A 19,758-nucleotide genomic window follows, 5' to 3' on the forward strand; every position below is an offset into this window, starting at 1 on the left:
GAGACGAAGTTGAATTCAAACTGAGGTTTTATTAGTATCTGAACTAATCTACAGCAGCTGACAAAATGGCTGCTAGCTGAAGGCCACGCATATTAATGACCCGGCTCCTGGGCGGAGCTAGCATGCAGGGGCCCAGGTGAACCTGTAGTGCAGGTTCTACCGTACAACCCTTAATATAGAAACACAGTGGTTTACCACATTCACCCCGTTAAAAGTGAGTCCGGCAGGGGGTGGTGGATAACTATATACAATTCGCAATCTTTAATATTTACAGAACAGTGAAAAAAAAATGTCTCTGGTCATCCGTTGGGCTGGTCAGAGGTTCAGCTAGTCTGGCGCCTTGATCGTCCTCATGGTCGAAGTTGACTCCGGGAACGTGCCAAAATCCTCTTCATCAACGGGGGTGGGCAGGGGGAAGACGGACGGTCCTAGGGTGGGTGATGGGGATGGCGGGGGAGGGGAGGGTGGCGCCGGGGGTGATGTGGGGGCAGAACCAGCTGGTGCCAGGTCCCTGAGGGAGACGGTATCTTGGCGGCCGTCGGGGAACGCCACATAGGCGTACTGTGGGTTTGCTTGGAACAGGTGCACCCTTTCCACCAACGGGTCCGCCTTGTGGAGCCGCACATATTTACGGAGAAGCACGGTTCCCGGAGCGGTGAGCCAAGTTGGGAGTGATACCCCGGATGTGGACTTCCTGGGGAAGGCAAAAAGGCGTTCATGCGGTGTACTGTTAGTAGCAGTGCAAAGTAATGAGTGAATGGAATGCAGTGCATCAGGGAGGACCTCTTGCCGGGAGATTTCTGGACCGTAGGGCCAGCTAGACGGCCCTCCATACCGTCCCATTCTCCCTTTCTACCTGTCCGTTTCCCCGGGGGTTGTAGCTCGTCGTTCTGCTGGAGGCGATACCCCTGCTGAGCAGGAACTGGCGTAGCTCATCACCCATGAATGAGGATCCCCTGTCACTGTGGATGGAGGCGGGGAAGCCGAACAGAGTGAAGATAGAATTAAGGGCTTTAATGACGGTGGCAGACGTCATGTCCGGGCATGGGAAGGCGAAGGGAAAACGGGAGTATTCATCGATCACACTGAGTAAATACGTGTGCCGGTCGGAGGAGGGGAGGAGGCCTTTGAAATCCACGCTGAGGTGTTCAAAGGGGCGGGAGGCCTTCACCAGGTGCGTGCGGTCCAGCCGGTAGAAGTGCGGTTTGCACTCCGCACAGACCTGGCAGTCCTTACTTCCTCGACGGAGTAGGGCAAATTTTGTGCCTTAATGAAGTGGTACAACCGAGTGACCCCTGGGTGACAAAGGCTGTCGTGCAGGGTCCGGAGTCGGTCTACCTGTGCGCTGGCACATGGACCTCGGGATAGGGCGTCTGGGAGCTCGTTGAGCTTTCCAGGGCGATACTTAATCTTGTAATTATAGGTGGAGAGCTCGATTCTCCACCGCAAGATTTTGTCATTTTTGATCTTGCCCCACTGCGTGTTGTTGAACATGAAGGCTACCGACCGTTGGTCAGTGAGGAGAGTGAATCTCCTGCTGGCCAGGTAATGCCTCCAATGTCGCACAGCCTCAACGATAGCCTGGGCCTCCTTTTCGACGGATGAGTACCGAATTTCGGAGGCATGGAGGGTGCGGGAAAAGAATGCCATGGGCCTGCCTGCCTGGTTGAGGGTGGCGGCAAGGGCGAAGTCTGATGCGTTGCTTTCTACTTGGAAAGGAAGCGTTTTGTCTACAGCGTGCATTGTGGCCTTGGCAATATCAGCTCTGATCCGGGCGAAGGCCTGTTGGGCCTCTGCCGTCAGGTGGAAATGAGTGGACTGTATTAGTGGGCGGGCCTTGTCCGCATAGTTTGGGGCCCATTGAGCGTAATACGAGAAGAACCCCAGGCAGCGGTTGAGGGCCTTGGGGGAGGGGAAGCCCCATGAGATGGCTAAGCGGTTTGTACAGAACACACACTTCTCCTTGTTGTACGTGAGGTTGAGGAGAGTGGCAGTGCGGAGAAATTTAGCGAGGTTGGCGTCGTGGTCCTGCTGATCATGGCCGCAGATGGTCACATTGTCTAGGTACGGAAACGTGGCCCGCAAGCCGTACCGGTCGACCATTCGGTCCATCTCCCTTTGGAAGACCGAAATCCCATTGGTGACGCCGAAGGAGACCCTAAGGAAGTGATATAGCCAGCCGTCTGCCTCGAAGGCGGTGTATGGCCGGTCCGATTTACGGATGGGGAGCTGGTGGTAAGCGGATTTCAGGTCCACCGTTGAGAAGACCCGGTACTGAGCAATCTGGTTAACCATGTCAGATATGCGTGGGAGGGGGTACGCGTCGAGCTGCGTGTACCTGTTGATGGTCTGGCTGTAGTCCACGACCATTCAATTTTTCTCCCCAGACTTAACCACTACCACTTGACCTCTCCAGGGGCTGTTGCTGGCCTCGACGACTCCCTCCTGAAGCAACCGCTGGACCTCGGACCTGATGAAGGTCTTATCCTGGGTGCTGTACCGTCTGCTCCTGGTGGCGACGGGTTTGCAATCTGGAGTTAGATTGGCAAAGAGGGAAGGAGGATCGACCTTTAGGGTTGCGAGGCCACATGAGGGGTGGTAAGGGTCCGCCGAATTTAAGGGTCAGGCTCTGGAGGTTGCACTGAAAATCCAGGCCAAGGATAACTGCAGCGCAGAGGTTAGGGAGGACGTAGAGGCGAAAACAGTGGAACTCTACGCTTTGGGCTGTGAGCGTGACCGTGCAGTACCCCCGGATCGCTACGCGATGGGATCCGGAGGCCAGGCAGATACTTTGATTGGTAGGGTGTACCTTAAGGGTGTACCTAAATGCCTTACCGTATTTGGATGTACAAAGCTTTCGGTGCTCCCGGAGTCCAGTAGGCAGGAGGTCACGTGGCCGTTCACTTTCACGCTGGTGGATGCGTTGGTCAGAGTGTGGGGTCTGGACTGGTCGATTACCATGGATGCGAGTCGTGGTTGATAGTCGTGTAGTGAGGCGGCCGCTGCGTCAGAGTCCTGAAACGCCGTTGGTCTCCATGTGCTGCGGGGTGGACAAGATGGCGGCGCCCGGAAGTCCTGGGGGGGTCACAAAATGGCGGCACCCATGGAACGCACGTTGCGGGGGTGGAGCAAGATGACGGCGCCCATGAAACGCACGTGTTGTGCAGGGGAGAAGATAGCAGCGCCCATTGCTCGCACATGGCCTGGGGAGGAGGGGAGGATAGCGGCACCCATTGTCCGTGACTGGGGAGGTGGGGGCGATCGCTGCCGCTGAGCGGGCCTGGTGCGGGGGAGAAGATGGCGGCGCCCATTGCTCGCACATGGCCTCGGGAGGAGGGGAGGCTAGCGGCGCCAATTGTTCGTGACCGGGGCGGGGGGGGTGACCACTGCCGCTGAGCGGGCCTGGCACATCGCTGCATAGTGGCCCTTCTTCCCGCAGGCCTTACAAAGGGCAGCGCGGGCCGGGCAGCATTGGCGGGGGTGTCTTTGTTGGCAGCAAAAATATTATCGGTTCCTCCCGGAGATCACCGGCTGACGCGTGGCGCAGGCGTACTGGGTGGGTAGTGCCCCCGCTGGGGCGTCTGCCTGTGGGGCCCATGAAGCGTAGGAGGAGTGGGCCGCATGGTTGGGGGCGTAGGACTGCACATTGCGCAGGGCGACCGTCATGGAAAGTGTTTTAGTCTGTGAGGTCGCGCGTGGCCCCTTCTAGGAGCCGCTGCCTGATAACATCGGACCCAATCCGTTACAAAAGCGTCCGTCATAAGGAGATGGGAGTGCTCCTTAGCTGTAACGTCCTGGCAGTCATAGTCCCGAACTAGTGGGATCAGGGCCCTCCAGAAGTCCTCGATTGACTCACCAAGCAGTTGAGTACGCGTTGTGAGCGCGTGTCTGGCGAAGAGAGTGTTAGTCTTCTGCTCATAACTCTCTTTGAATCGAGTCATAGGGCGCATCTTGGATCAGCGGGAAGATTTTAGAGTTGAGTCTGGAGTACAAGATTTGAATCTTCTGAGCCTCTGGAACAGGGGCTGACGCCGCGTTGATATACGCTTCAAAGCAAGCTAGCCAGTGCTGAAAGTCCTTTCTGGCGTCGCTTGCGTGTGGATCCAGCTGCAGTCGATATGGTTTAATCCGGAGGTCCATCTTCTGAATCAGATACTAATAAATTGAGGCACGATCAATTGGGCTGGAGACTAAGTTGAATTCAAACTGAGGCTTTATTAGTATCAGAAGTGTTGCCTCCTACAGCAGCTGACGGAATGGCTGCTAGCTGAAGGCCATGCATATTTATGACCCGGCTCCTGGGCGGAGCAAGCATGAAGGGCCCAGGTGAACCTGTAGTGCAAGTTCTACCGTACAACCCTTAATATAGGAACACTGGTTTACCACACTTCGACAGTGCGGTGCTCCCACAGTACTGATCCACAGACAGTGGCGTTCCCACAGTACTGATCCACCGACAGTGGCGTTCCCACAGTATTGATCCACCGACAGTGGCGTTCCCACAATACTGATCCACCGACAGTGGCGTTCCTACAGTACTGATACACCAACAGTGACACCGACAGTGGCGTTCCCACAGTACTGATCCACCGACAGTGGCGTTCCCACAGTACTGATCCACCGACAGTGGGGCGTTCCCAAAGTACTGACCTACCGACAGTGTGGTGCTCCCGCAGTACTGACCCACCGACAGTGAGGTGCTCCCACAGTGCTGACCTACCGACACTTGGTGCTCCCTCAGTACTGACCCTTGACTAGTGTAGCACTCCCTCTGTCCAGACCCGCCAACAACGTGGCACCTCCTAGATCTTCCGACAGTGCTGTCTTCCCTCAGTACTGACCCTCTGACAGTGCAACGTTCAGTGCTGACCCTCCAAACATACACCGCGCCCTCAGTACTGACTGTTCGACAGGGCAACGCTCTCCCAGACCTAGCTCATCGACAGTGTGGCACTCCCAACACTACTGACCCTGTAACACTCCAATGCTCCCATAGTACTTACCAACCTACATGGCAGCACTCCCACAGTACTTATCCACTAACAGTGTAGCACTACCACAATTTTGACCCTTCAACAGTGCAGCCCTACCTCTAGACAGACCCTCCGACAGTGAAACCCGACCTGTTGACATTCTGCGTTCCCTCAAGACAAACCCTCCAACAGTCCAGCCATACGCGAGTCTCGACCCTCTGATAGTGCAGTCCGCCCTCAGTACTGACACTCCAATAGTGCACAGCATCCTCAATATTGACCCTTCGTGCTCCATCAGCACTGACCTTCCGACAGGGCGGCGCAACCTCAGTACTGGCCGTCCGACGGTGATGTCGTACCTCAGTACTGGCGCTTCAACAGTGCAGTCACCCTCAGTATTGACCCTTCGACAATGCAACGCTCCATCAGTACTATCCCTCCGGCAGTGCAGCATTCCCACAGTACTGAACCACTGACAGTGTGACACTCCCACAGTATTGACCAACCGACAGTGCGCTGCTCCCACAGTACTGACCCACAGACAATGGGGCGTTTCCACAGTACTGACACACCAACAGTCGGGCGTTCCCATAATACTGATCCACCGACAGTGGGGCATTCCCACAGTACTGACCTACTAACAGTGCAGTGCTCCCACAGTACTGGCCTACCCAGAGTGACACACACCCGCAGTACCAACCCACCCACAGTACGGACCTTCCACAGTACCGACCCACCCACAGTATGGCGCTCCCACAGTTCTTGGGCATTGCCTCAGGGTCGTGGAATACTTTTTAAAAAATAATAATTTTTATTAAAGTTCTCACAAAATATCAACAACAAAATGTAAAAGGAACCCAACAAATTAAATACAAAACAAAACAAAACAACCCCGTGCCCCCCTCCCCCCGTACATAAATAATAAATTAACACCCGCCGAAACACATAGCAAATATATACACCCCCCTCAGATCCCCCAGTATAGACAAACAAAAATAAAATAGAACCCACCCCCCAGGTTGCTGCTGCTGCTGACCATTGTCTACCGTTCTGCCAGGAAGTCTAAGAACGGTTGCCAGCGCCTGAAAACCCTTGCACCGATCCCCTTAAGGCAAATTTCACCCTCTCCAATTTAATAAACCCCGCCATATCGTTGATCTAGGATTCCACGCTTGGGGGCCTCGCATACTTCCACTGAAGAATCCTTCGCCGGGCTACCAGGGACGCAAAAGCCAGAATACCGGCCTCTTTTGCCTCCTGCACTCCCGGCTCCCCTGCAACCCCAAATATTGAGAGCCTTGAGCCCGGTTTGACCCTGGATTCTACCACCCTCGACACAGTCCTCGTTAAGCCCTGACAAAATTCCTTCTGGGCATGCCCAGAACAAATGGGTGTAGTTTGCTGGGCTCCCCGAGCACCTAACACACCTGTCCTCACCCCTAAAAAAACGGCTCATCCTTGTCCCGGTCATGTGTGCCCTGTGCAGCACGTTAAACTGTATGAGGCTGAGCCTCGCGCACGAAGAGGAAGAGTTCACCCTCCCAAGGGCATCTGCCCACATCCCTTCCTCAATCTCCTCCCCCACCTCCTCCTCCCACTTTCCTTTTAGCTCTTCCACCAAGGCCTCCTCCTCCTCCTGCATCACCTGGTATGTTGCCGAGATCTTCCCCTCTCCAACCCACACCCCCGAGAGCACCCTGTCCTATACCGTGCGTGGCGGCAGCAGCGGGAATTCCACCACTTGCCGCCTGGCAAACGCCCTTACCTGTAGATACCTAAAGGTGTTTCCCAGGGGGAGCCCGTAATTCTCCTCCAGCTCACCCAGGCTCGCGAACCTCCCATCCACAAACAGGTCCCCCAACCTTCTTATCCCTGCCCTGTGCCACCCCGAAAACTCTCCATCTATTATCCCTGGGACAAACCGGTAGTTCCCCCGTATCGGGGTCCACACCGAGGCCCCCACTTCCCCCCCCCGTGCCGCCTCCATTGCCCCCAAATTTTGACGGTAGCCGCCACCACCGGGCTCGTTGTATACGTCATTGGAGGGAGCGGCAGCGTTGCCAGCGCCTCCAGACTCGTATCCTCACAAGACGCCGTCTCCAGCCTTTTCCATGCAGCCCCCTCCCCCTCCATCACCCACTTGCGCACCATCGCCGCATTGGCGGCCCACAGAGATTGGGCAGCGGCAGCCCCCCCATCCCTACTCTGCTCCAGGAACACCCATCTCACCCTCGGAGTCCCTCGCACCCACACAAACCCCATTATGCTCCTGTTGACCCGCCTAAAGAAGGCCTTCGGGATAAGAATGGGGAGGCACTGGAACAGGAACAAAAATCTTGGGAGCACCGTCATCTTGACTGACTGCACCCTACCCACCAGGGACAGCAGCAACGCGTCCCACCTCTTAAACTACTCCTCCATTTACTCCGCCAGCCTCGTGAAATTAAGTCTATGCAGGGCCCCCCAGCTCCTGGCCACCTGGACCCCCAAATACCTGAAGCTCCTATGCACCCTTTTTAGTGGGAGCTCGCTAATCCCCCTCTCCTGGTCCCCTGGGTGAACCACGAACAACTCGCTCTTCCCCATGTTGAACTTGTACCCTGAGAAATCCCTGAACTCCCCGAGGATCTTCATTACCTCTGGCATTCCCCCCACCGGGTCCGCCACATATTGCAGCAAGTCGTCCGCATGGAGCGACACCCTATGCTCCTCCCCACCCCGCACCAGCCCCCTCCAGTTCCTCGACTCCCTCAATGCCATAGCCAGGGGTTCAATCGCCAGTGTGAAGAGCAGGGGGGAAAAGGGGACACCCCTGCCTCGTCCCTCGATGTAACCGAAAGTACTCAGACCTCCTCTTGTTCGTGGCCACACTCGCCATCAGGACCAGGATCAAGGAGATCAGTGCCCGGGACATCGTCGGGGACAAAGCCCCCCCTCCCTTGCCTCATTGAAGGTCCTAACCAGCAACGGGCCCAACAGGTCCACATATTTTTTGTAAAATTCGACCGGGAAACTGTCCGGCCCCGGTGCCTTCCCCGCCTGCATGCTCCCTATCCCTTTGGCCAGCTCCTCCAGCCCAATCGGGGCCCCTAATCCCGCCACCAGTCCCTCCCCCACCTTCGGGAACCTCAGTTGGTCCAGAAAGCGGCCCATCTCTCCCTCCTCCAGTGGGGGCTCGGACCGATACAATTCCTCATAAAAGTCCCTGAAGACCCCATTGATGCCAACCCCACTCCGCACCACACTCCCTCCCCTATCCTTAACTCTCCCTAGCTGCGTCCCGCTTCTGAAGCTGATGCGCCAGCCTTTTCCCTTTTCCCATACTCATAAACCACCCCCTGGGCCTTCCTCCACTGCGCCTCCACCTTCCTGGTAGTCAACAGGTCAAATTCGGCCTGGAGACTATGCCTCTCCCTCAACAGTCCCTCCTCTGGCACCTCCGCGTACCTCCGGTCTACCCTCACCATCTCCCCTACCAGCCTCTCCCTCTTCTCTCCTCGTGGGCCTTAATGGAGATCAGCTCTCCCCTAACCACTGCCTTCAGTGCCTCCCAGACCATCCCCACTCGGACCTCCCATTATCGTTGGCCTCCAGGTATCTCTCTATGCTTCCTCGGACCCGCTCGCTCACCTCCTCGTCCGCCAACAGCCCCACCTCCAAGCGCCGCAACGGGTGCTGGTCCCTCTCCTCCCCCAGCTCTAGGTCTACCCAATGCAGGGCGAGATCCGAAATGGCTATCGCAGAGTACTCGGTATCCTCGACTCTCGCAATCAGCGCCCTGCTCATAACAAAAAAGTCGATCCGGGAATAGGCCTTATGAACGTGCGAGAAGAATGAAAATTCCCTAGCCCCCGGCCTTGCAAATCTCCAAGGGTCCACCCCTCCCATCTGGTCCATAAACCCCCTCAGCACTTTAGCCACCGCCGGCCTCCTACCCATCCTATACCTGGAGCGATCCAGTGCCGGATCCAACACCGTGTTAAAATCCCCCCCCCCCACCATTTTCAGGGCCCCACTTCCAAGTCCGGGATCCAACCCAACATGTGCCGCATAAAACCCGCATCGTCCCAGTTCAGGGCGTACACGTTGACCAGCACCACCCTCTCCCCTTGCAGCTTCCCACTTACCTGCCGCCATTGTCTGTCACAATGCTCGCCGCCTCGAACAACACCCTCTTTCCCACCAATATCACCATCCCCCGATTTTTGGCATCCAGCCCCGAATCAAACACCTTACCTACCCACCCCTTCCTCAATCTTACCTGGTCTGCCACCTTCAGGTGTGTCTCCTGGAGCATGACCACATCGACCTTCAGCCCCTTCAGGTGCGCGATCACCCGTTCAGTCCCCTTACGTTCCAGGTTATCAGCCGGATCAGGGGGCTACCCGCCCCCCCACCCCCGCCGACTAGCCATAACCCCTCCTCGGCCAGCCACGCGCCCGGCCCGTTCCCCACGGCGGCAGACCCCCGTCGCAACTCCCTCTACTCGCTCCAGCTCCTTCTTGACCATACCAGCAGCAACCCGGTTCGTCTCCCCCCCCCCCCCCCAAAACCCCGCTCCCCATCTAGGACCCCTCCTAGCTGCATTGCTCCCCCATTGCACTCCCGCAGGTCAGCTGACTCTTGCTGACTCCAGCCACTCCTTCGACTCCTCCCATTGTGGGACTTCCCCTCCCCCTCCATTACCCACCAGCAGGCTCTCCGCCTCCCCCTTCCATCCCAAGCGCGGGAACAAACCCGCGCCTCCCTGCCCCGGCCCCGCCAGCCAGGGTCGAGGAATACTTACTTCCACACCAGGACGGAGGTGGGTTCTGCAGTGGCCGAATAGTCCAATCTGGGTCCGAGACTCTGGCAGTTTTGGCAGATGGTGGTTCATGAGGTGAGTGGGAAACTCTGGATTCTGCACTCTTTCTGCTGTTTACGCTTGGCATCCGCGTGCTCCACCCTGCGACACTCGAGGTGGTTGGCGCCTTCGCAGACTCTTCTTCAGTTTCTGCGATCTAGGGCAAGCGATTACCACATGTCAGTGCGGTGTTGCATTTCTTTAGGGAGGCTTTAGGAGTATCCATGTAGCATGTCTTCTGCCCTCCTAGTGATCGCTTGTCATTGCGGAGCTCGGAGTAGAGCACTTGTTTCGGGAGTCTTATGTCGGGCATGCGGACAACGTAGGCCACCCATCCCATTAGCTTCGGAGAGGTTGGTACGCCTATACTGCCAGTGGATTTTGTAGGCAACATTAGTGATACCTCTCCATGGATTTGTGTCTACTGTATATTGTCCATGTGTCAGATGAATAAGGAGGGCGGGGACCACAGTAGACCAAGAGCTTGGTGCGGGATGAGAGGTCTCCAAATACTCTGTTCTTCAGACGTCCAACGACTGTACTGGCACATTGGAGTCGATGCCTGCTTATGCCAAAGAGGCTCCAGAGGTATGGGAAATGATCCACATTGTCCAGGAGCTCACCGAGGATCTTGATGGTCAGGGGGCAGTTTTGTGGCAAGACCGGGCTGGTAGAGAACCTTTGTTTTCCGGATGTTTAGTCTGAGGCCCATTATCTCATATGCCTCGGTAAATGCACAACAATGGTTTGGAGCTCAGTCTCTCACTGTGCGCGCACACAGGCGCCGTCCACGTACTGCAGCTTGATGACAGATGTTAGGATGGTCTTGGTTCTGGCCTGGAGGCGTCGGAGGGAGGTAAAAAAGTTTCCCGCTTGTCCGGTAGGTTAGCTCCACTCCAGCTGGGAGTTTTAGGGTGATGGGGTGGAGTGTTGCTGCGAGGAAGATGGAGAAGAGCGTTGGTGAAATGACATAGCCCTGTTTGACCCAAGTTTTCACATGTATTGGGTCTGTGGTAGTTCCGTTGGTGAGGATCACGACTTGCATTTCATCGTGGAGCAGGCGGAGAATGGTGAGGAATTTCTGCAGGCAGCCGAATTTGAAGAGGATGTTCCATAATCCCTCACAGTTGACAAGAGTCGAAAGCCATGTAAAGAGGTTGATGTTGCTCCCTGCACTTTTCCTGGATTTGTCGAGCATTGAAGATCATGTCCATTGAGCCTCTTGGTGGGCAGATGCTGCACTGAGACTCCGGAGGAGTTCTTCAGACACTGGGAGGCTGCGGTTGAGGAGGATTCACGCGGTGACCTTTCCCGCTGCAGACAGTAGGAAAATTCCTCTGTAATTTCTGCAGTTAGAGCGGTCTCCTTTCTTGAAGATGGTCACAGTTAAGGCATCTCGGAGATCACCCAGCATGCTCTCTTCCTTCCAGACAAGAATGTCTCTCCAACGCATTTTAATGCTTCTGCGGGGATTCCATCCACACCAGAGTGCCGGGTTCCCACAGCACAGACCGACCCACAGTGCAGCACTCCCACAGTGCCACACTCCCACAGTACTGACCCACTGTTATGACACCCTGGACTAGTGTGCGGTCACCAGGTTTGAGAATGTAAACACAATTACTGTTTATTTATAGCAACAACAATAATGAAATATGCAACAAATATAACTGGTTCAATATCTAACTCCTATCTTAACTTGCCCTCCCCTCTATACATGCAGACACACTAAATAGACAAACGCAAAAGAGTGGAAAGAGTGAAATCATAAGTAAATGGAAAAGAATCTTTGTTCCAGTTAATGGTTTTCAGCACATCTTTCTTCACAGCACAAGCTTGCAGGTTAAAGTCTCTGATTGCAGCCTGTAATCATCTTCTCTGTAGATTCATTCATTCAGTCGGTCTGTAGTTTTAAGAATGCGGTACACAGCTTTTCTGGAGAAAGAGTTAGAGTCTTCTCTTAAAACATTGCTTTCAGTTGTATTCAGGTCTGTAGTTCCAGACATACAGCACTCACAGGCTTTCTGGAGAACCAATGGAGGGGAGAGAAGAAGAGGACCTTTCTCTGAGCTGCCAGGATCAAACTGACAGTCCTTGGGACTCTGAAAAGCATTCCACTGGGATAGAATCTAATCCCTGCCTGTTACCAGGCAGAGCAAGGCCCTTTGGGCCACCAATCAATTAATCAAACCAAGACCCAACCCAATTTCTCTCTCTGGTGCTGACAAGTCTGCAACTCTTGTTTAAATCAGCACAGACTAGTAAAGTGATCTCTCCTGTAACTTCTGGAGTCTTCTGCTTGAATTAAAGATACAGGTTGCTTGCCTTAAAGACACATGTCCATGAATCATCAATGGATCAGAAATGTAACGGCAAAAAATAAAAGAAAGGGGAAATAAGAGAAGAAACAGGAACATACGTGAAGGTCCCTTACATATCTCCCTCCCTAAAAGGATGACAATTCAGGGCATGGACATTTCATTATGAGGTATGCAAGACATAAATCACAATCCATCCCCATGATGCAAGTTCTCTTCTAGTCTCTACATTGATAACTAGTCAGCCCTTAAACGCATGACAAAACATCCACAATCACATTACTCTTTCCGGGAATGTGTACAATTCTAACATTGGATTGTTGTAATAAAAAACTTCAACGGAATAATCTTGCATTCCGGGTTTTAACCTTCTCTATAAATGCAAGTGGATAATGATCTGTGTAAAATAAGTTTTGTTGATTGTCATGTCGGTCATATACTTCAAAGTGTCACAGGGATAATAGCAAGGCTTCCTCTTCAATGGTGGGAAACTTTCTTTGGCACGGACTTCATTTTTCCCCAAAAAGTACCCCACTGCCTCTCTATTCTTGCATCATCACCTTGTAGTAACACTGCCACAATTCCCAGGTCACAGGCATCTGTGTTCATTTTAAATGGTCAGGAAAAGTATGGGGCAGTCAGTACCAGTTCACCCACTTAACATGGTCGTGAATCTCTCAAACTCTACTTGGCGTTCTCGGGACCACAGCGGTTTCGTCAGTTCCCGCAACATAACATGCCCTGTATTTCAAAGAACAAAGACAAAGAACAAAGAAAAGTACAGCACAGGAACAGGCCCTCTGGCCCTCCAAGCCCGTGCTGACCATGCTGCCCGTCTAAACTAAAATCTTAAAGAACAAAGAAAAGTACTCTCTAACTGAGCCAGTGTCTGTGATTTTATTCAAGACAATTGAGGCTGTACTGCTTCAGAGTTTCTTATGTCCATATCATGATTAGCTAGGAATGTCCCCTGGTGTTTCCCTACAACTCTGTTCTCTTTCGCTATCTATATTACATTTGTCTCTTTCTGACTATTGTGCAATGCAGTCAGTCTTTTCTGATTGTCCGGTAAATGTTTATTCAGTTTTTGAATATCTCCTCCAACCAAACAACAAGTAGTATTGTCAATGCTGAGGGAAATTTTTAATCAATAAACACTCTTCAACCCCTCCAGCTTTATATTCGCTCTTTTCCTGAACATGGTTACTTTCAATGACAAGTACAACTGAGGGCTCAATCCTCTTGAGTTGATTGACTTTATATGCGCCATTCTTTGTTTTACAGCTTTTACCTCATCATCGGAGTTTTCATAATCACAGCCCTCATCAACATGGAGTAATACAGATTTACACAATTTGTGCTTTCCAGATTTCAACTTTTCTTCTTTACTTTCAGAATCACGGGACAACACATTATTGGCTCTGTGAACTTTCTGGTTTTTGATAACAGTTGCAGTGGCAGAATCACTACATGTTCTCCACCCACCTTCCCCTTAATTTTTAAAAGGAGTTGAATTACTGATCATTTCAACTCCTTTGCTATTTGCTTCCTTTACCTTGAAGAGACACTGTGGGTCACTTCACAATCCTTGTTGTCCTCGTTCTGAATAACTGATGCCATTCTATTATGTGTATTGTCCTTGTCCTTCAAAGCAGGCATGCGCAGGGAAATATTTGCACCTAAAGTGAATGGCAATGGGTTTGCAGCAAGAGGCTGTAACAAGTTATTTTAGAAAAGTCCCAAGTAATTTTCTTCTTCCAATTTGCTGTCTTCTTTCCTAGCTTTGGAAGAATAACTTGCCATTTATTCAAGATTAGTTAGTGACAAGTCTATTAGGTAACAGCTGTTTATCATTGACTCACAATCAGAACCGAAATCGAATTCAGAACACTCGTCTGACTCATCATTACTGTCATTACCATTAAATTTGGGCTCCTCTTTCTTACAGTCACCTTCGGTCTTGGGAGTTCTCAGAATCTGGTTTCACTATTAGATTTTATCGTTGACAAGTTTCTGTGAGGAATCATTCTCGTAGATATAATTTCATCAGTATCAGTAGAATCAGATTCACTACCCATTGTCTTTTGATGTGATCAATGTCTTTCACATTTCTTTCTTTGAGTCATTTAATGCTGAATGGGTTTTCCTAATTGCCATATTCCCCACCATTGGTATGTCATGTGCTATCTGTAGTGCGTCCCTTCAGCCCTCTGTAATCATGGGTTAAGTTATAACCTTCCCTTTGCCAAATCAGTCCCCAAAAGTAAGTCTACTCCGTCCATTGGGAATTGCCTAACCATTCTGACAACTACTGGACCTGGCACTAAACCACACTTCAATTGTACTTTATACATTGGAATTGAGATATAATCTCCATTTATCCCATTCACCAATACGAGCTTTCATTCTCTCTGGAGGATTAACAAATCTATCTCCAGTAAGAGAGCTTTAGTAACACCCATGTCCCATAAGATAGTTTTGGTTTTGGCTACATCAGTTGATGAAAATGGGGTGATCTTCACCCAGACAAAAATCCTGCATATCTCTCCTCTACCTCATTCTTCACACTTGCTCCAACAGCAGCATTTACTTCAGGTCTCCCAAGTTCAGTTAAGGCTGCAGTCTGTCCTGTAGTTTTGTCCACTTTTGTTTCCTTTTCCCGAATCCTTCTGGTGAACTCCCAGCATTCCCAGTTACCCATATGCATACGTCTGTTCTGTCTGGCTCATTAAATTCCAAAACTTTTGCCAATATTCTTCGGGAACCAATTCATATGCACTGAGAATAGCCTTTTTTACCTCATCATAATCCTTAAGACACCCGCTCTGACAAGGAAGCCTAAACTTCCTGTTCCCACCCCGTCAATTTACTCTGCATGGGTAAGTAAACCCCACTTTTCTCTTCACCACTCCAGTTGAGTTTCTATCTTCTCAAAAGCCCTGGAAAACATTTCTACCTCCTTCTCGTCGATTTTTGGGAGGGCCTGTATAAATTTAAACACATGTATAAATTTAAACATATCGCTATAGGTTCCATTCTAAGGTTATATCGCCACTGGGTTCCATTCTAATGTTAAGCTTCCCTTTAGTTTCTGGCAGCTCCCCTCTAATTTCCAGTACCTTATGCTGGAAGTCGCTCTCTTTTGCTTTTTCCTTTCTCTTTTTCCGACCTCCTCATTTCCACATCCATTTCTTTTTCTGCTTGCTGCAAATTTCATGCTTGCTGCATCTCAATTTCATGCTTGACCTGCAACCACTTTCTTTCCTGCTCAATTTCCGTACCAGAAAATGTCATTGATGCTACACTACATTGTGAGCTCTCCTTTGTTTCTAATACCGCTTTCAAATTTAAAAGCTGAGCAATTGCGTCAGTATATCTGCCTTCCTAGCTCTAGCTGGTACTTCTATTTTGAATTCCCCTGCCAATTCAACAGGCTTGTCTTTTCAAAGCTCTTTTAAATTAACCAGAAGGCAAGTAGTCCAGCTGAAGGAAATCGTTAGCAGTTTCCAGATCCATCCAGTTATATCACTACAAACCTGGTGTCTCTTTTTAATTTATACTGTAACCCAAACTTCGCCATCTACCATCCCAAAGATCACGGACCCGAGCCCCCAAATTATGTTACGACACCCTGGGCTAGTGCGCAGTAAATTCCAGCCCAACGTGCCCCAAAATCACAACACATGTGAATTAAATTATAATTCAGAGAAACATACCTGAAGTCTTTGGCCCTTACCTGCTCAGTAATTAGTCACCAGGTTTGTAAATGTAAGCACAATTACTGTCAATTTATAACATGAAATATAATGAAATATGCAGCAAATACAACTGGTTAATTATTAGTAGTTTGCATTTTGTGGTACTCACAGCTTTCCTGCAGGAAGAAATAGCACTCAGCAGCTTTTCTCCTCTTCAAACTTTGCTTTCAGTTTGCGGTTTGTAGTTCCAGACATACAACACTTATTGGTTTTCTGGAGAAAAAAATGGAGGGCAGAAGAGCAGGACCTATCTCTGTGCTGCCAGGATCAAACCGATAGTCCTTGGGACTCTGAAAAGCATTCCAATTGGATAGAATCCAATCACCACCTGTTACCGGGCAGAGTCGGCCTGTTATTCCAATTCATTGACCACCAGCCAATTAATCAAACCGAGTCGCTACCCCATCTCTCTCTCTCTGATGCCGACAAGTCTGCAACTTCTGTTTAAACCAGCACAGACAAGCAAAGTGACCTCTCCTGTAATTCTTCTGGATTCCTGTGCTTGAATTAAAGATAGAGGCTGTTGGCCTTAAAGACTCATGTCCATTAATCATCCATGGATCAAAAATGTAATAGCAAAAAATAAAAGGGGAAATAAGGGAATACACAAGAAGGACCCTTACACCCACGCACAGTGCAGCACCCCACAGTACTGACCCACCGACAGCACAGTGCTGCCTCAGTACTGTTCCCACCCACAATGCGGCACTCTCACAGTACAGTGTGGTGCTTCCTCAGTACTCAGGAGCAGCAGGGTGGCACAGTGGTTAGCACGGCTGTCTCACAGCGCCAGGGACTGGGTTCAATTCCAGCCTTGGGTGACTGTGGAGCTTGCACTTTTTCCCAGTGTCCGTGTGGGTTTCTTCCGGGTGCTCCGGTTTCCTCCCACAGTCACAAAAATGTGCAGGTTGGTCATTCAAAATTTCCCCTTAGTTCCCAAAAGGTTAGGGGTGGTTACAGGGATAGGCAGAGGAGTGGGCCGAGGTGGGATGCTCTTTCAGAAGGCCTGTGCAGATTTGATGGGTGTAATGGCCTCCTTCTGCACTGTAAGAATTTTATGGTACTGTCATACCCACAGTGTGGTGTATCCTCAGTACTGTCACAACCACAATGTAGCACTCTCATAGTATTGTCTGACCTAAAGTGTGGCGTTTCCACACTATTGCCCCAGATAAAGTGCGGCGCTCCCACAGTACTGGCACATGGACTTGAGGTGCTCAGATAGTGCAGATGCCCCGGAGCTGCAGCGCTCCCTCAAGACAGACTGTCCGTCAGTGAGACATTCCCTCAGGAGAGACCCTCCAACAGCATGTGCTCCCCGCTGACGGTGCTGCACTCCCTCAGTTCTGCCTGGGCAACAGTGTGCCGCTCCGACGGTACTGACCATGCGGTGGTCCCACAGTATGGACCCACCGACAGTGTGGCACTACCCCCGTACTGACAATGCGGCACTTCCACAATACTGACCTACCAACAATGCAACGCTTCCATGGGACTGACCCACCAACAGTGGGACACTCCCACAGTACTGACTACCGACAGTGCGGCGCACCAACAGTACTGACCCACTGACAGTGCCTGCTGCCACAGTCCTGACCCGCCTACAGTGCACTTCTTCCACAGAACAGTGCGGTGCACCCTCAGTATTGACCCACCCACAGTGCTGTCCCACCCAGTGTGGCGCAGCACCCCTCAGTACTGTCCCACCTGCAGTGCGGCTCTCCCTCACTATTGCCCCACATACAGTGCAGCGTCCCCATGGTAAGAACCTGCCGACAGCGCAGCCCTACCTCAGTACGGAACCTCCAACAGTGTGGCGCTCAGCACTTGGGGCCACAATTTCTGCAATGCCTCAAGTATGACCCCTCCAGGAGTGTTCCCTGAGTACTGACCCACCGACACTGTCGTACTCCCACAGTGCTGACTAACCTACAGTGCAGCGCTCTCAAATTACTGACGTTCCAACAGTGCGGCTGTACCTCACTACAGTCCCTCCGACAGTGCGGCTTTACCTCAGTACTGACCTTCCAACAGTGATGCCGTACCTCAGAACTGACCCTCCAACAGTGCCGCAGTATTGACCCTTCAAGAGTACGGCACTCTCTCAGTACTGCCACACAGACACTGCGGCACTCAGACAGTGCAGGTGCGTCGTGGTACTCCCACAGGACTGACTTTGTGTCAGTGAGGCGTTCCCTCAGGAGAGACCCTCTTGACAGCGTGGCGAAGCCGGCCCACAGTGCTGCGCTTCCAGTTCTGTCTCACTGACAGTGTTGCGCTCCTATAGTTCTGTCCTACCCACAGTTCAGCGCTATTTGAGTACTCTTCCAGCCGTAGTGCTGCGCTCCCGCGGTACTGACCCACTGACACTGTGGCAACCGCTCAGTACTGTTCCACCCAGTGCGGCGCTCCCATCCTGTTGCCCCACATACAGTTCTGCTCCCCCACGGTAAGCACTCACCAACGGTATAGCCCAACTCAGTACTGACCCTCCCAACAATGCAGCGCCCAGCATCTGGGGCCACATTTTCCGCAATCTCTCAAGTATGATCCCACCACGAGGATGGTGCACCCTCATGTCCCCATGACAGCACATCACTTCCTCCCAGATGGTGCGACTTTTCCTAAATACCACCCTCCTCAACAGGCCGGACAGTAAAAAAGTGCGGCACTCTTGTCAATGTGGACCCTCCAACACTTGGTGCTCCTGGGGCAGTACGGACCCACCGACAATTGTCACTCCCTCAATACTGACTCTCGAAGAGTGAGGCATACCCTCAGTCCAATCAACAGTGCTGTACTCCCCCGGCACTGACCCTCCGACAGTATGGCACTCCCTCAGTCCTGATTCTCCAACAGTACGTCGCTCCCTCAGTACTGACCCAGCCACGCTGCACTGCTACCACAGTAATGACAAACCTACAGTGTTGCATTCCAACAGTACTGACACACCCAACAGTGCAGCGCTCCCACTGTACTGATCCTCCAACACTACAGCCCTACCTCTGTACGGACCTTCCGACAGTGAGAAACAACCTCAGTACTGACCCCCTCAACATCACACTCTCCCTCAGGACAGCAGTGCAGCCATACATCAATACAGACCCACGAACAGTGCAGCCCTACCTCAGTACAGACCCTCGGACAGTACGGTATTCCCTCAGTATTAACTCTTCGAAAGACCTCTGTATGGACCCTCCGACAGTACGGCCCTACCTCTGTACGGACCCTCCAAAGGTGAGACACGATCTCAGTACTGACCCAATGAGTTTCCGCGTTCCCACAGGACAGTCTAGCCATACGTCAGTACTGACCCTCCGACAATGCAGTGCTCCCTCAATATTGACCCTTCGATGGCGCGGCGCTCCATCAGGACTGACCTTCCGACAGTGGCTCCCTCAATAATGTCCCACCCACAATGGTCCTTCAGTATTGTCCCACCCAAATTGCGGCACTCCCTCAGTCGTCTCTTCCACAATGCAGCGCTGCCATGGGAAGACCCACTGACCGTGCATCGCTGACACAGTAAGGACCCAGCGACTATGCGGCACACTCCCAGTGCTGACCCACTGACTATGAGGCACTCCCACCATAAGTCAATACAGACAGACCAACAGTGTGGCCCTACCTCAGTACAGACCCTCTAACAGTACGGCTCTCCCTCCCGTAACTATTTGAAAGTGCGGCGCTCCATCGGTACTGACCCTACGAAAGTAGCGGCACTCCCATAGTACTGACCCAACAACACTGCGGCACTGCCACAATACTGATCCTCCGGCAGTACAGCCCTACCTTTGTATGGACAGTGAGACACTACCTCATTATTGATCCAATGATTTTCCGCATTTCCTCAGAACAGTCTGGCC

At 51.9% G+C, this 19,758-nt stretch overlaps 1 protein-coding gene across 5 annotated transcripts in view; it reads right to left on the reverse strand.

The window, feature by feature from the left end:
- LOC140399035 (tubulin beta-4B chain-like) overlaps positions 1-19,758 on the reverse strand; it is a 250,834-nt gene that overhangs the window by 164,941 nt on the left and 66,135 nt on the right. Inside the window, exon 2 of one of the 5 annotated variants that reach the window (XM_072488103.1) lies at positions 16,002-16,182. The exons of the other annotated variants lie outside the window; for them this stretch is intronic. The gene's annotated coding sequence lies outside the window, so the exon portion shown is untranslated. The remainder of the gene's footprint in view (positions 1-16,001; positions 16,183-19,758) is intronic. 5 annotated transcript variants of the gene reach the window in all.

Source organism: Scyliorhinus torazame, chromosome 22, assembly GCF_047496885.1.
Source record: "Scyliorhinus torazame isolate Kashiwa2021f chromosome 22, sScyTor2.1, whole genome shotgun sequence".
Lineage (NCBI taxonomy): Eukaryota > Metazoa > Chordata > Chondrichthyes > Carcharhiniformes > Scyliorhinidae > Scyliorhinus > Scyliorhinus torazame.